Consider the following 13,160-nt stretch of genomic DNA (forward strand, 5'->3'; position numbering starts at 1 on the left):
CCGTCGTAGGATCGAATTCACGTATCTCCTCGTTCCTAAGAACCGTTTGTAAGTGGCAGGCCGCCTTTTCTAACAACGTGTTCCCCGTCATAATTGGCCGGCGCCTACATTTACAAACTGCTTTACTATATGAACTGCCTTGGGAATACGGGCCCAGGGAACCCTAATCAGAAATCATTCATCACAAACGAATGGTTATCGCGCGCCGACGTGCCAATTAGGTAGTAGCTCGGTAGGCACTAGGATAGGTCTTTCCAGTGATTGAAAGCAAAGCGGAATATACCAGTAGATGGGGCCGAATTCACAAAGACTATCGTTCATAAGTGCTCTGATACCTCTGATGCGTCCTGATACCTGCGTCGCCTGCCGGCCAAGTACACAACGGCTACTGCGCTGTCGTCCGCGGTTATACAGAATAATTGGGAAAGCGTTTGGCTCGTAGCATGAATGGTTGCCTTCCTCGTCATTCCGTTCGCTGCTGCGATTGGCAACCGCCAGTTATTATAAACCGCTATCGCGTGCGTATGTCAGGCGGCTTTGTATATTCAAGCCCCAAAGGAGTGTACCCACAAGCACCAGCTTCGAGTAGTTGAGCAATGTGAGGCATAGTGCACTCCCGTAAAAGAAGAAAAAAAGAGAAAAAAAGCTTGCCTCTTGGGCTTAGACATTGCTACAGTCAACAAAAATAAATCTTCAACGGGCCGTGCGCAGAATAGTGAGGCGTCCTCTATATGCACGTTTATGCTCGTTGTATATAAAGGCGCTGAAAATAAGTGTACGAACCGTTAACTTATGTTCTCAACTCGTCACCTTTCTATCGCTGGCGAAGCTAAACACAGCTGCTTTTCCTGTGCCTGTGGGCAGCTTTCTTCAAGCTTTCACTTATTATACGACGTTATAAGAGGAAGAGAAATATCGTAATGCTGTACGGAAAAAAAAAGACAGAATACCGCACAAAGTGTTTAAAGAAAGTGCGGGGGGCGCACACACGAGCCCCGTAGGGGGCCACCAGGCCCGCTTCGAACTCTGCGATCACCGCGCTCAGTACACGCGGGCGCGAAGAAGCCAGTCCTAATTGAGTTTGTCCAGCCGACCCTTCCTTTGGCAGGGAGCGGAGAAAGTGCCTCGAGCAAGCGTTTGCGGCTTATTTGCTGCTTCGTATGCCACAGAGGCCAGCGGCCAACCTCCTCCCCTTGCTTGTTTTGCCTCGCTTACTTGCGTGCTTGCTTGTATGCTGCTGCTTGCTCGCGCACGTGCTCACAGCATGGTCCCATGCCGCGCGCTTTATTAACGCGCGCAAGGATGTTTTCTTCGCCCCTGAACGACGTACGGTGCAACGCCGCCTGCTGCAGACAGGAGAAGTTAATTGCCTGGAAGTAACGCGGTCTCTCGCAACTGGGCCCTGTCTCCCGTGTTACTTTCACGCCGACGCTGCTGCTGGCCCTCTCTTGCCCGTTATGATTACCGTGCTTCGTTTCATTTTCTGGCCAGCAGGACACATCGCAGTAAGATGAAACGAAGCGAGGTTCCGCGTCCTGCTAACTAATAATGGCAGCTCGCGTGACGTGGCTGGCTCTGTGTCCTGTGCAGCCGGTGCACTTATGGGTCGTGGAGATTTCACTGTTTGTGTCGAGAGCCTTTCTTATCTCAGTTTAGGGAATTCCCATTTGTAAGCTAGAAGAAACCGATTCCTCGTGAGCATCATTTTAGACACCAACACGATGGTAAGTATATGATCGAGTGGGTCCTAAGATGGTGGTTTATCCACGCAGGATGAATGAACGAAAGCGTTCGCAATCTCAAAGGGGTTATCGCATACATGTTGGCTGGACCGTATCGTGGTTAAGTAGCTGTTACAACAGAACTTATCTCAAAACGGCGGGCAGAACTCGAAAAGCTTTTAGTTCGTTAGTTCTGTTTGCCATTGGCTGAGCTCCTTCGGTATAGCAATGTGTTCAACGTGACATTTGGTAAGCCTTTGCTCTCAAGAACAATTTTAGTGTAATAACATCTGCTTGTGAGTGCGGGCCCTGTTCGATATTGTTCGCTGTTGCTTAGCATTGTTGCCACTACAGTTACATCAGTTTTTATAAGTCTTAGCTTAGGTTTAATTGAGCAATATTCTCAATACATTCGAGTAGCTGTGGTATTCTTCATGTCCTGCTGTCCTCAGAATTTGGATACCAACAACTTTCGCGTCTCTTTAACATGAGCCCTATTGGACTACTACCACATGCAGGCAATAGGTTTAGTCAATTTTGTGATAGGTGGGCTGCACTAAAATACCGACAGACGAAACTGTTAGCTACGAGAAACGGTTTGCGAAAAACAACTGGTGAGGCGACGGGGAGTACAACTAAAGTAGTTTTTGGTATTCGTAAATCCAGCGGGCTTACCACAATTCACCTTCGTTTGGCTTATTCGAGTAAATATCTTTTTCAAAGCGAAACTTTCTGGTCCTCTTTCTATCCAAGGAGGTTTAAATAAAGCTGCTGGAGCGGAGGTCGCTTATACCTATCAATGGGTGCCGGTGAAGCCGCGCCGCCCATTGGTATGGCAGATGGCGGCTGTGCGTGGCGTGGCGGCCATCTTGTCATAGGCAAGGAACGGGAGCCGCAGCGCGCCCGGCACGCTGACTGCGTCTCCCCGCCGTGGTTTTTAACGGTTATGGCGAACACTAAGGTGGAAGCAGTCAATAATAAGAAGTGAAATGGCAGATAACAATGCAATCAACTTCATTTGATTTCTTTTGGCGTTCTACTTGCAAGCATGAACGCCGATGAAGGGTCTGTATCGCTAGTTTTTAAAAGTAATCAGCCTCGTAAGAGCAGACCTCACTTTTTCGGCACTCATTTCCCTGTATCTTTCCTTCGTCATGTCATGGAGTCTGATGCTTATTTAGAGTTCGGCCACTTTCTTGCGCAGAATATAAATGTGGTTGTCCAAAGCATCACAGTCAAGGATATGCTCATCGAGGCTTGAAAAACCATTTCTTTTCTTAACACAAGCTCAGGGCCTCCGAAACCAAGTGTTTTGACTTTGCATGAACGTATTTCAAATTTGGGCATTCAGCTTGCAGTCGTCGTAACCCTTTCTCAGCAGTAGTGCAAATCTCGATCACGTCCTGCGAAGGGAAGACAAGCCCACCTCGGCACTTTTGCCTCACTAGAGGTGGTTGCTGGTCTGCTTGCAGAGCCACCACGCATTCCTCACAACTGTTTGTCATGGTCACCTTTCTGGCAACAAAGCCTGCCATATAAGGCACTACAGATTAAAAATGACAGGATCTCGGGATTGCCTGCGCGGTGTGTAGTCATGGTCCTCCTCGACAAGGCGGTCTGGCGACCGCCTTGCCGCAGTCACAGCTGTGCCTATACTTTCTTGAAGAGTTGCTGTGCCACTCAGAATGGACGCGATATCTCGGGCGCAGTTTCCACTGCCTGAAGAGTTTACTTCAGTTTGCGCCAGAAGTCGCTTGTACGAGGCCATGAACTGCGCTCCTGTCGGGTTATTATTGTACCCACCTCCTTCTCTAATACATCCAAAGAACATTTCTTCGTCGTCTTGACTGATTTTGTGAGCCAGGATGTACTTGAGATCGCCTTGACTGACCAGCTTATCAAATATTTTTTCAGCGCTTTCTATGTTCACGAGGAAGCCAGAAAAACCAGTCTTCTTTGCACTTTCTCAGATGGGTTGCCCTTTCGGGTCTTTCACAACCATTATGTAGGTTTTGGCTTTGCAAAAGAACAGCCTCTAGCAAGGTTCATTTTGCTTACTCAGCGGTGCCTTGACCCACTTGGCGAAACGATTTCTGGAGTTGACCATATCAAAAAGCTGGTCAAAAATTATTATAAATCTTACAGCACGACTTGCACCTTTCAATTCGGGCAACTTTAGTTCAGTTTCACAAAACTCGAGTTCATCAGCAACTGACGCACTTAATGACTGGACCGCGAGCCTAGCCTTCGTTTTATGCTTTTCACATTACACGTGGGGATTCGTCAGCTTATTGCCTAGCCGCAGCCCTTCTTTTCGTTGCAGTGCTTCAAGTGCTTTTATGTGTGCCCACTTCACGTAGTTGCCGTCACCATCAAACAAGTGACTGACGTTTGCCGAGGAATTACGGATGATCTTGACTGCGTGACACGCATCAACGATTATGTACACCTTTTTTTACGTTCGCACGCGTTCTCAAAGCATGTTGAAAAGTGCTCAGAGTATGGTCGGACGTCTGCACCGAGAAACTTTGCCTTGGTGATGTTTGATACCGCGCCATCAAATGTCAGTGAATCAACCTCAACACCTATTGGCGTTAGCTTTTCAATACACGATTTCGTTAGCTCGCACCCTCCCCCCCTCCTATCTGCTTCCTTCAATGAATCAATTAAAAAATAGCCAACTGGCAACTTAAGTCGCAAGTTCAAGCCAACAAGCATATACACACATCCATTCTTGGCTTCAGGCAGTCTCTCATCATGCATTCCAGTCCCAAAGTCCCCATATCCAACCACTTAGTAGCCCACAAGCTCAACGGGTTTCCTGATTGACGTGTCATCGACAATCAAAGTACAATACAGATTCTCCGTGTGGCAGTGGGCAGGCTTTTTCAAGAAAGACAGTGAATCAGCTGTGAAGCCAGAATCCCCGTTGATGGAACTGTACCGTTCTGTTCCTACTTCCACAGATTGTATAATACCCCGTCATCCTTTACTGCATCCCATATCAAACTCCCCAACAAATTTTCTCCCGCCTCGACCATCCCTTCAAAGTGCGTCCCATGTTTGCGCGTACGAATCTCCTTCGTCAATCACCGCTCTTTCTTGCTGTTTATCACTGGAACAAGCTGCCAAACAAAATTGCTTCTAAACATGATCATGTCTTGTTTGTAAGCCATTTGAAACGCAGGTTAAATACGCATGTCGAGTAAAAACAAAATTTTGTGCTTTTGACCCATTGTAAGTGCATTTACATGATTTGTACCGCTTTATTGTCATCTTGTATACATTTCATTCTTTTTCTTTCTTCCTTATTTTTTTTGTGTTCGGTAACCTATACTACGGTGTTCTATATTGCCTTTCCACTGCAATTGTGTTTGAAATATCTTGTTGTTACCCCGCCCCCCCCCCTATGTAATGCCCGCAAGGGCCTTTAGGGTATCTGAATAAAAAAAAAAAGGTATAGCGCGGTCTGCTGGGAAGGCTCCATTAAACTTCGAGCGTACATACTCATAAGCTGACGGAGAATAGAAGTGCTTCGTCAACGCAAATGCACGCAGCTCGGATGGGTACGTGCCTTTCTGGTCTTTTCTTTGCCCTGTTGCGCAGTTGCTGTATATCAGGGAAAATGGCTGCAGTCAGCCCCTTCATGCCCTCTTCAGACATGAGCACTTGGTCCTCGATTCCCTTATTATCTCTTCAGCAGTCTCATTCTTTTTTGGCCAATCTCTGCTTGCTCTGCTGCAGAATTATTATCATCTTCTTGAGCTGTGCTATCTCCTCTTGAGAAACATGAAGCATTTCTTTGTAACGATGCTTTGTAGGTGATGCAACTGCCACATCTTCTACAACTTCGTCAACTTTAACACCTCTGTCGGCTGGAGTACTCCGGGGCCTCGGTGGTGGTCTCTTTCTTTTCAGCTGGAACGAGGATTGCACAGTTTAAAACTACTGGCTTTACTCGCTGCATTAAATAAAGAAACACAAATATAAGAACAGGAACGGCACAAATGTAAGGCAATACAGGTGCTCGTATATTGCCCAAAGGACGCTACTTAACACCTCGTAGTTGCGAGCAACCCATTTAATTAAGGCAACACAGCAACCGATGAAGAAGTCTATGGAGTCGTCTGTTTGATTTCAGCGAATAGCAAACGGCGCGTTCTTTTCCTACTCGCGCTCCGCACCGGCGATGTCAACTAGCGCAAGAATGTGTACTCGCTGGCTTTTGCAGGTGCTTTTTAAATGCGCCAAGCACCGTCTGACAACTTCCCGATCGCAGCCGTATCGGCTGCCCGGTCCGGTCAAAACAGTCTGGCGTGAAGTGCCTCGAACATATGTAATCGCCGTCTTTTGGCTTCCATGATTCCCGCCGAACAGCTCGCTCCGCGTGCTCCGCACATTTGGGGCTCCTTAGGAAATTTGCTTGGAAAGAACAATGACCGTCAGATGTGAAATTAGAGACAGATTGCGAGCTGTCAAGCATGTATTGCGACAGGCAGAGAAGTTTTCATGAAGCTCAAAATGTGCTACTTATAAGTGAAACGCAAGCCCACAGTCCTTTTTTCGCTCGATTTGTGCAGCGGTACGCAACGCACGATGTAACCATTCCAACGTTCGGACGCCACCACGCTGACTACGCACTGCGGCTGCCGTGGCGGATGGTCCGCTTCCTGCCTATGGCAATATGGCGGCGCTTCAGCTCAGGGGCGCCCCCTCCGCTCCAGCAAGTTTTATTTAAACCTCCTTGTTTCTATCCCATTTTTCGGTTGTCGTTTTCCCAGTAGACACCAACTTGCACCACTGAGTATGTGCACGCCCGAATGGACAACTTGCTGCTGGCTGCTACCTTGCGAAAAGAGAGGTAGCAACTTTGCTTCTTAACGACTATTAGTCCGAGTTGTTGCCGTCAGAGTCCAGCTGGATCAACGATCTTGGTGCCAAGTCTATTTGCCTCCACCCATTCACGTGATTTATGCGGGCCACCGGCCGGAGCCGTAGGGTTGGGCGCAACCCGTGCGATGGAGCTGTCTAGCTGCGCCTGGTGCCGTGATGTTTGAGGCGAGTCAAATAGTGCCGAGAATTCTCCGTGGCCGAGTAACCAAGAAATAGGGACACCGGACATGAACCACTGGGTGCGCTCCCATTCTTGGCCAGTACCCCAGAGTGAGTGGGCACGTGTGATACCGGAGATTAAAAGCCTTAAATGTATTTATGTATGTGCACTACTTCTCTGTACCCCCCATCTCCATGTCATCACCTTTCTGCCCTCGACAATCATCACACATCGCCTTCATCGTCGTGTCACTGCGAGACAACAGCTACACATGATGATGCTGTGCTGCAGTCATCGGCTATCCCTGCTACATCGCTAACTCTCAAACAAGCTTCCCGTCATTTAGATGCTGAAATTGCGTTGTATCTGCAGATTTCTTATTTTTCCTTTCTTTTCATTTTTGACAAGCGTGTTATATTACATTTCAAGATTATGATTACCAAAGGGACGTTGTAAGCGTGCGTGATAAAAGAAAGCTACAAAGCATTATACATGCAATGTTCGTCTTAGCAGCTTTGATTATTGCTGTAGCTACTGCGTTTTTTCTCTCTTTCTGCACGCCGTCATTTGAATTATAACCATGAAAAGTCATGGAAGAACACTTGTAGGAGAAAAGGTAACTTTATTTTCCCTATCTTGTAATGCATGATAGAGAGAACTGGTGATTTCATATAGTATCAGAATGAATGCCCAGGAAGAGTAAACGGGTCCTTGGGTAGCAGAAAAATCGCTACAATGATGGTATTATTACGTTGTCTATCAAAAGATGTGTTCTATGGACGCAAGAAAAGGAAAATTGGGGATATTTTGCTGAGGCATTTGCGCTGCAGTGGACATCAAACAGGGTCTCGATGGTAATGACACTTAGTTCTTATGTTGCGAGGCATAGGACAGTTTTGCGGAAGCTTCGCAGCAAATGAACTGTAAGCGATCGCAGTATACATATCTTCGTCAAGCGGAATAGCAGCCCGTTTTTGTGACGTAGCGCCTGAAGTCCCAAGAGTGAGGACAAGCAAATACTGCGTATGTTTGCCCATCATCCCCTACGCGCACACATTGAAACGTTTCCCCGCTACCGCACTTGCGTCGTATCATCTACTTGTCCACCATGACGGTGCTGTTCAACGCAGCCTTTGTGAAACAAAATAATACAGGCAATGTCCCCATCGAAGCGATAGGAGTATTGGTGTGGCAAATAAAGATCTACTGGTGGTCAAAATTAATCCGGAGTGTCCCCCACGACGGCGTGCCTCATAATCAAATCGTGGTTTTGACACGTAAAACCCCAGAATCCATTTATTCGTTTCACTGGTCAATGCGTTTCAAATTACAACGGAGCTGTTAGAACGAGCTAGCTTGGGGGGGGGGGGGGGGGAGGCAGCTAAGAGAGAGTGAAATCAGAGTATAAAATAGCATCGCGCAGCATAGCGACGCGGCAAGGGTGGGTGGAGCCATGCGGGGGAGGATTAGCGGCGCGCACGCGAGCGAGGAACGCGGCCCGGATGCTTGCCATCTCCTGTAGTGCGCGAGGCAGGGGCATCAGGCGAGCGGGGAGGGGCGTTCTTCTTCGGCGGCTGCTAGGGTGCCTCCATGTCCTCCTCGCCCGCCACTGTGTACAGAGTGGAGAGAACCGCTGCGTCTACTACGGCGTTGGCCACGCGAATCGCGGACGCTGCAGTAGACGCCTTTGGCGGACGCCGTAAGGACGCGTTGCCGGCACTCGTGTGTCTTGTGTGCGGTTTGGCACTACTTTACTGGTCTTCCCCGCTGGTTTCTGGTATTTGCGATAGAAGAGCCACGCATAATTTTTTTCAGTTCTCCGCTGGAAAAAAATGTATGCCCGTCGGGTTGATTAGATAAAAGGTTTGATTTGTTACAGAATTATTCAAATTAAATTTGAGATATTGAGCTTAATTGCCAAGACAAGCACCCACTCTCATTCAGGGTGCTGAAGAAAAAACATTCATCCGAATCGACTTGTGGAAATCACTATTACTATATTAAATAATTATATTACTTACCTCATGAATTGTCACCCCTCTTGTTTTGTTTTCTTCTTTTATTGCGATACAAGTGATGTATATTAAAAAAAAAAAACATTGATTGTTTTTGTCTGTATTTACGTGCGTTCTAATAATACGTAGTGTTTTTGTTCATGAGCGGTATTTATGCCTTCCTGCTTGTAATTTTGGTTCCTAGCCTTACTTTAATTCGAAATATTTATTACGTTTTTACGACTTGTGTGCATGCAAATACTATATGTAAAATATGATTCCAGCTGCGTGCACATTTCATTTCAATATTATGTATTTTTTTTTAATTTTCTCCCTCTCATATCATATGCCATGTAGCCAGGGGACCCAGATCCAGTCAAGCTAATAACCGTAGTGTTTCTTCCCTGTGGTTTCTCCCAAATCTTGGGACAAAAAAGCCTTATTCTGATTTTCAACTGCCAAATGCCCAATCTTTCGCTGAGTCTAAGCAAAGCTTAGGAGGAGAGTCAGTTCCTTTTTGTTGTATGAAGTGCAACCTTTATGCTATCACTAACATTCGCCACTAAGGGAAACTGCACGAAAGAGGAGACGATAAACAGCCCATTCTTGTGAACAGCAGTAACAGCCTTTTCATGTTGCTTGCCGTGCTCCGCCATATGAGGTACGGAGGTAGGTGTGCTCTCTGCTCTTCAGTGTGACTCCTTCTCCCTCCAACATCCTACTCCTTTTTTTTTATTCATTAGGTACGTATGTGCTCACATTTTCAAACTGTCATTAAGGGTACCTGATAGCACTTAAAGTATAACAGCGCTCCCTGCAGTGAAAACATTTCACTTTTATTCCGCGTTTCTTCGCTTCAGTGACTTATGGAGCCGTTAATGCTATTTACTCAACCTCGGTGCAGGCGCACTCGAAAAAAAAATGCCAAGTGGGAATTTACGGAGTGAGCTTGTCGCGGAGACGGTGCCACGGGCGATAAGTATCCCCGCTGCAGCGTTTGCGAAATGTGGATGCTCCCTTGCACTCGTAGTACCGCTTATCTTGCTCGGGTGCCTGCTTTATTTAGCGTTTTCATCGACACTAGCAAATGAGCGCCGTGTTGCAAACGAGAAATATGCGCCAGCCAACACGGGCTCCAAAATGCAGCTGAAGTCTATATGCACATCGATTCAACCGGGTACCTATAACATCCGTCGCTAGAGGCTCGTACAGGCTCAGGCCCAGTCCTCAGTGTTCAATACGCACCGGTAGACGAAGGGCGCGGCATTCCTTCGATCGGTGCATCTCACGACTTGCAGGACTGGCATATTTTACGCTCTACGCACGACTCGATATGTTGTACGGTGTACCGTAAGTCTATATTGTGTAGAGCTTGCGGTGGCCCTTTTGACACGCGTCCGCGTACGGCCTCACTGTGCGTTTGTATAAAGTGGGCTCGTGTACGAAACCCACAGTTCTCAGGACGCACCCATTTCTCGGGAGTATCTTTCAGACGCAGCTTACCTCCAAGCGTCACGCGGAAGAGCATTTGTAGTGTTTGTAAATTTGCTATTGGCGCGAACCTGTGAGGCCAGTCCACATCGGTCCCTGCGGAAATTTCGTGAGTTACGGGAAAATTTAGCGCGGTGTGCTGGTGAAGCCTTAAAGGTGATAAGTTCTGAAGAGCGAAAGGGGCGAGTGGCCAACGAAACGCTCTATATATGCTGATGCGATTTGCCGCAACAGTTGTTTAGAGCGTACCAGCTCGAGCAGATGCGGATGTCGTATGCTGCAATGGTGATATATGGAACGCGGCTTCTGTAGCTTAGGTGGCACAAACGTAGTACTACTTGACGCAACCTTCACATCGCAGTGATAATTTATAAAAACATCTCGCTGTGGAGTATTTATGCCACGTTGCTCGCTGAATATAAGCATGTTCAAGGGGTGACAGAAGCACTGGAGTATATCGCCTGAAACGCACCCACTTTTCGGGCTGTATTGCCGGATTTCCATCAAAACCGGCATCGGAAGCGTGCCTATGCAGGTATACGTTTAGGTGGCCCGAGCTATGACCATTCTCGTAATAAAACCACTCTTTTTAAATTTGATATTAAAGTGCGGAGCGCCTCTGCGAAGGGGCGCAACGCGCTCACGCTCTCCGTCCGTTCGCGCGCCGCGATACCTCGCCAAGGGCGGCCCGAAAATTGCTTCAGGTGACAGCACCGTCTGGCGATAACTCCCCGCTCGATTAATTAACTCACTCGATCGCGCGCGCGCACGGCCGAGGAATGTTTACATTTTTCTTCTTCCCTCTCGCTCTGCTTTCATCGTCTCTCATTTTTATTTTTCCCCTTTCTTCGTGTTTACCCCCCGGCAGATCTCTTTCACCGTCCAGTTCACTTCATCCGTCCCTCATGGTTCTTTCTCGGCACTTTTTATGTGCGCACTGAAATTTCGCTGCAGAGGGCGCTAATGCGTTCTAAATTTTGCGCGTGCGTGCGCAGATAAGCATGCGCACACATGCTCAGGCACGCGCGCACTGCGAAAAACCCGAGTGCCGATCAGTGTTCGTTTCGCTTAGTTGTGTGCTGCACGCAAGAAGCGCACAGCTGGAGTGGGCACCGAATATGCATATGCGACTCGTCGATTCGTTTCGATGCGAGTAATTCTCTACAGCGGACGGCGCTCACGTGAAGGCTCTTAAGCGCCGTTCATCTCGTTCTACTTGCCTAAATCGGCAAGCGATGCAGGTGCTGCGCAACTGTAAGCTAGCCTGCCCAACACCAGTGCAGTACGTGGACGTAGGCTCAGGGTTGTCACTGCACGAAATAAAAGAACGATATGCAGGTGATCGAGGAACGAGTTAAAATGTTTATTTGGACAGCCCGTGTCCACCGTGTGTTGAGATGCATGATGTCAATATGTCATAGTACACGATAGTTTAGTTCTCGACACCGTGAACGGTGGCGGGAGGTGACTTAGTTTTTCATTGCCCTGTTGACGTCCCTGAATGAATATCTCTTTCAATTATTGGGAACTTCAGCGGGAATGCTAAGAAGTGTTCAGGGGCTTCGGTTGAACGCCCAGGTTCGTTACCTGACCAGGCATACGGCATACCGGCATACAGTCCACCTCTCCTCTTCCTGTATGGCGTAATTTGCGTCAAACCCTACAGCTGACTTCTGGAACCGTGTTCACGAAAAGCCCACACGCAAAGATTTTTCGTGAGAGCGAACTCCAGCCAATCAGAATGCCTAGCGCAGGCACCTCGCGAATGGCGAACAGCATTTGCGAGCGAAATGTTTTGTAAGTACGGCCCCGATACGCCACGTACAGTCGACCACAAACATTTTCGGGACAGAGTAAATTGGCCAAAAAAAAAAAATTGCATCGAATTCAAAGTTTCAGTGTTTGGCAGCGTGTTTGACCTGCACGGTGCTCCGTTAAATTAGAAGTGTCACGCCTTAACAGAGCAGGGCCCGTATTCACAAAAACACTTACGCTAGAATTGTTCCTAACAAAAAGAATATTTCCTAGTCCTGTTACTGCGCATATTGTAAGTGAAGGCAGCTTCATTTTACGGCGTTGTGGCGGTGGTTGGACGGCCCGGCGTGGCGTGGCACGGCGCGCGATGGCTCGCAGGCTGTGGGCTCGTGTCCTGTTCCGCCTCGTTGTGCGCGTAGTCGTCTTGTTCGCCCGTCTGGCGCTGCGCTTCTGAATGTTGACGACGTTTCCTGGAAGGAGGTGCTCGGGCGGAGCAATTGCCGGCAAGCCTTGCAGGGCTAAATCCGGCTGCAGCCAACAACATCCTCGCCCTCGACCGGCCAGTGAAAAAGAGCACTTACGAGCGAAGAGCTTCGTAATACAGCCCTAGTGCGCCACTTACAGCCAGCGACACAATTGATGAGACGCGGATTTGGCGAGAAGCTTGGGCAAGTAGCCTTCAATCCAATATAGAGAATAGAATAGAATAGAATAGAATAGAATAGAATAGAATTTATTGGCACGAAAGACAGAGACGTCGACCTGAGCTAGTGCACTCTAGTCTGCTACTCTGCACTGGGAAAGAGGGAAGGGGAGTGAAAGTACTGGGACGGGTGATGATGATAAGAGTGCTTATGTACATGAGACAGTTGCCTTGCTGGAGCCGCCCTTCAATCCAAAGTTTGACTGTGTAGTATAGCCTTTGTGACCTGCGCTGTGATCCATTAAATTAACAGCATCATTCCCATTAGCATAGCATAAGATCCCATTTGCCGTAAAAGCTCTCTCCCGTAAACATTTGTTGTCTACTCCACATTCAGCGCTCCGGTGGATGATGGCGCCTGCAGCTGCTCCTTCTTTCCTATGGTGTCGCGAACTTCGCGACCAACGTTAACGACATGGGACAAAATTCGTTGCTAACTAAAC

At 47.9% G+C, this 13,160-nt stretch overlaps 1 protein-coding gene across 1 annotated transcript in view; it reads left to right on the forward strand.

Moving 5' to 3' along the window:
• Positions 1 to 13,160, forward strand: part of LOC126548190 (bone morphogenetic protein 4-like) — a 337,221-nt gene that overhangs the window by 271,976 nt on the left and 52,085 nt on the right. The gene's annotated exons all lie outside the window — the stretch shown is intronic.

Source organism: Dermacentor andersoni, chromosome 1, assembly GCF_023375885.2.
Source record: "Dermacentor andersoni chromosome 1, qqDerAnde1_hic_scaffold, whole genome shotgun sequence".
NCBI classification, from domain to species: Eukaryota; Metazoa; Arthropoda; class Arachnida; order Ixodida; family Ixodidae; genus Dermacentor; species Dermacentor andersoni.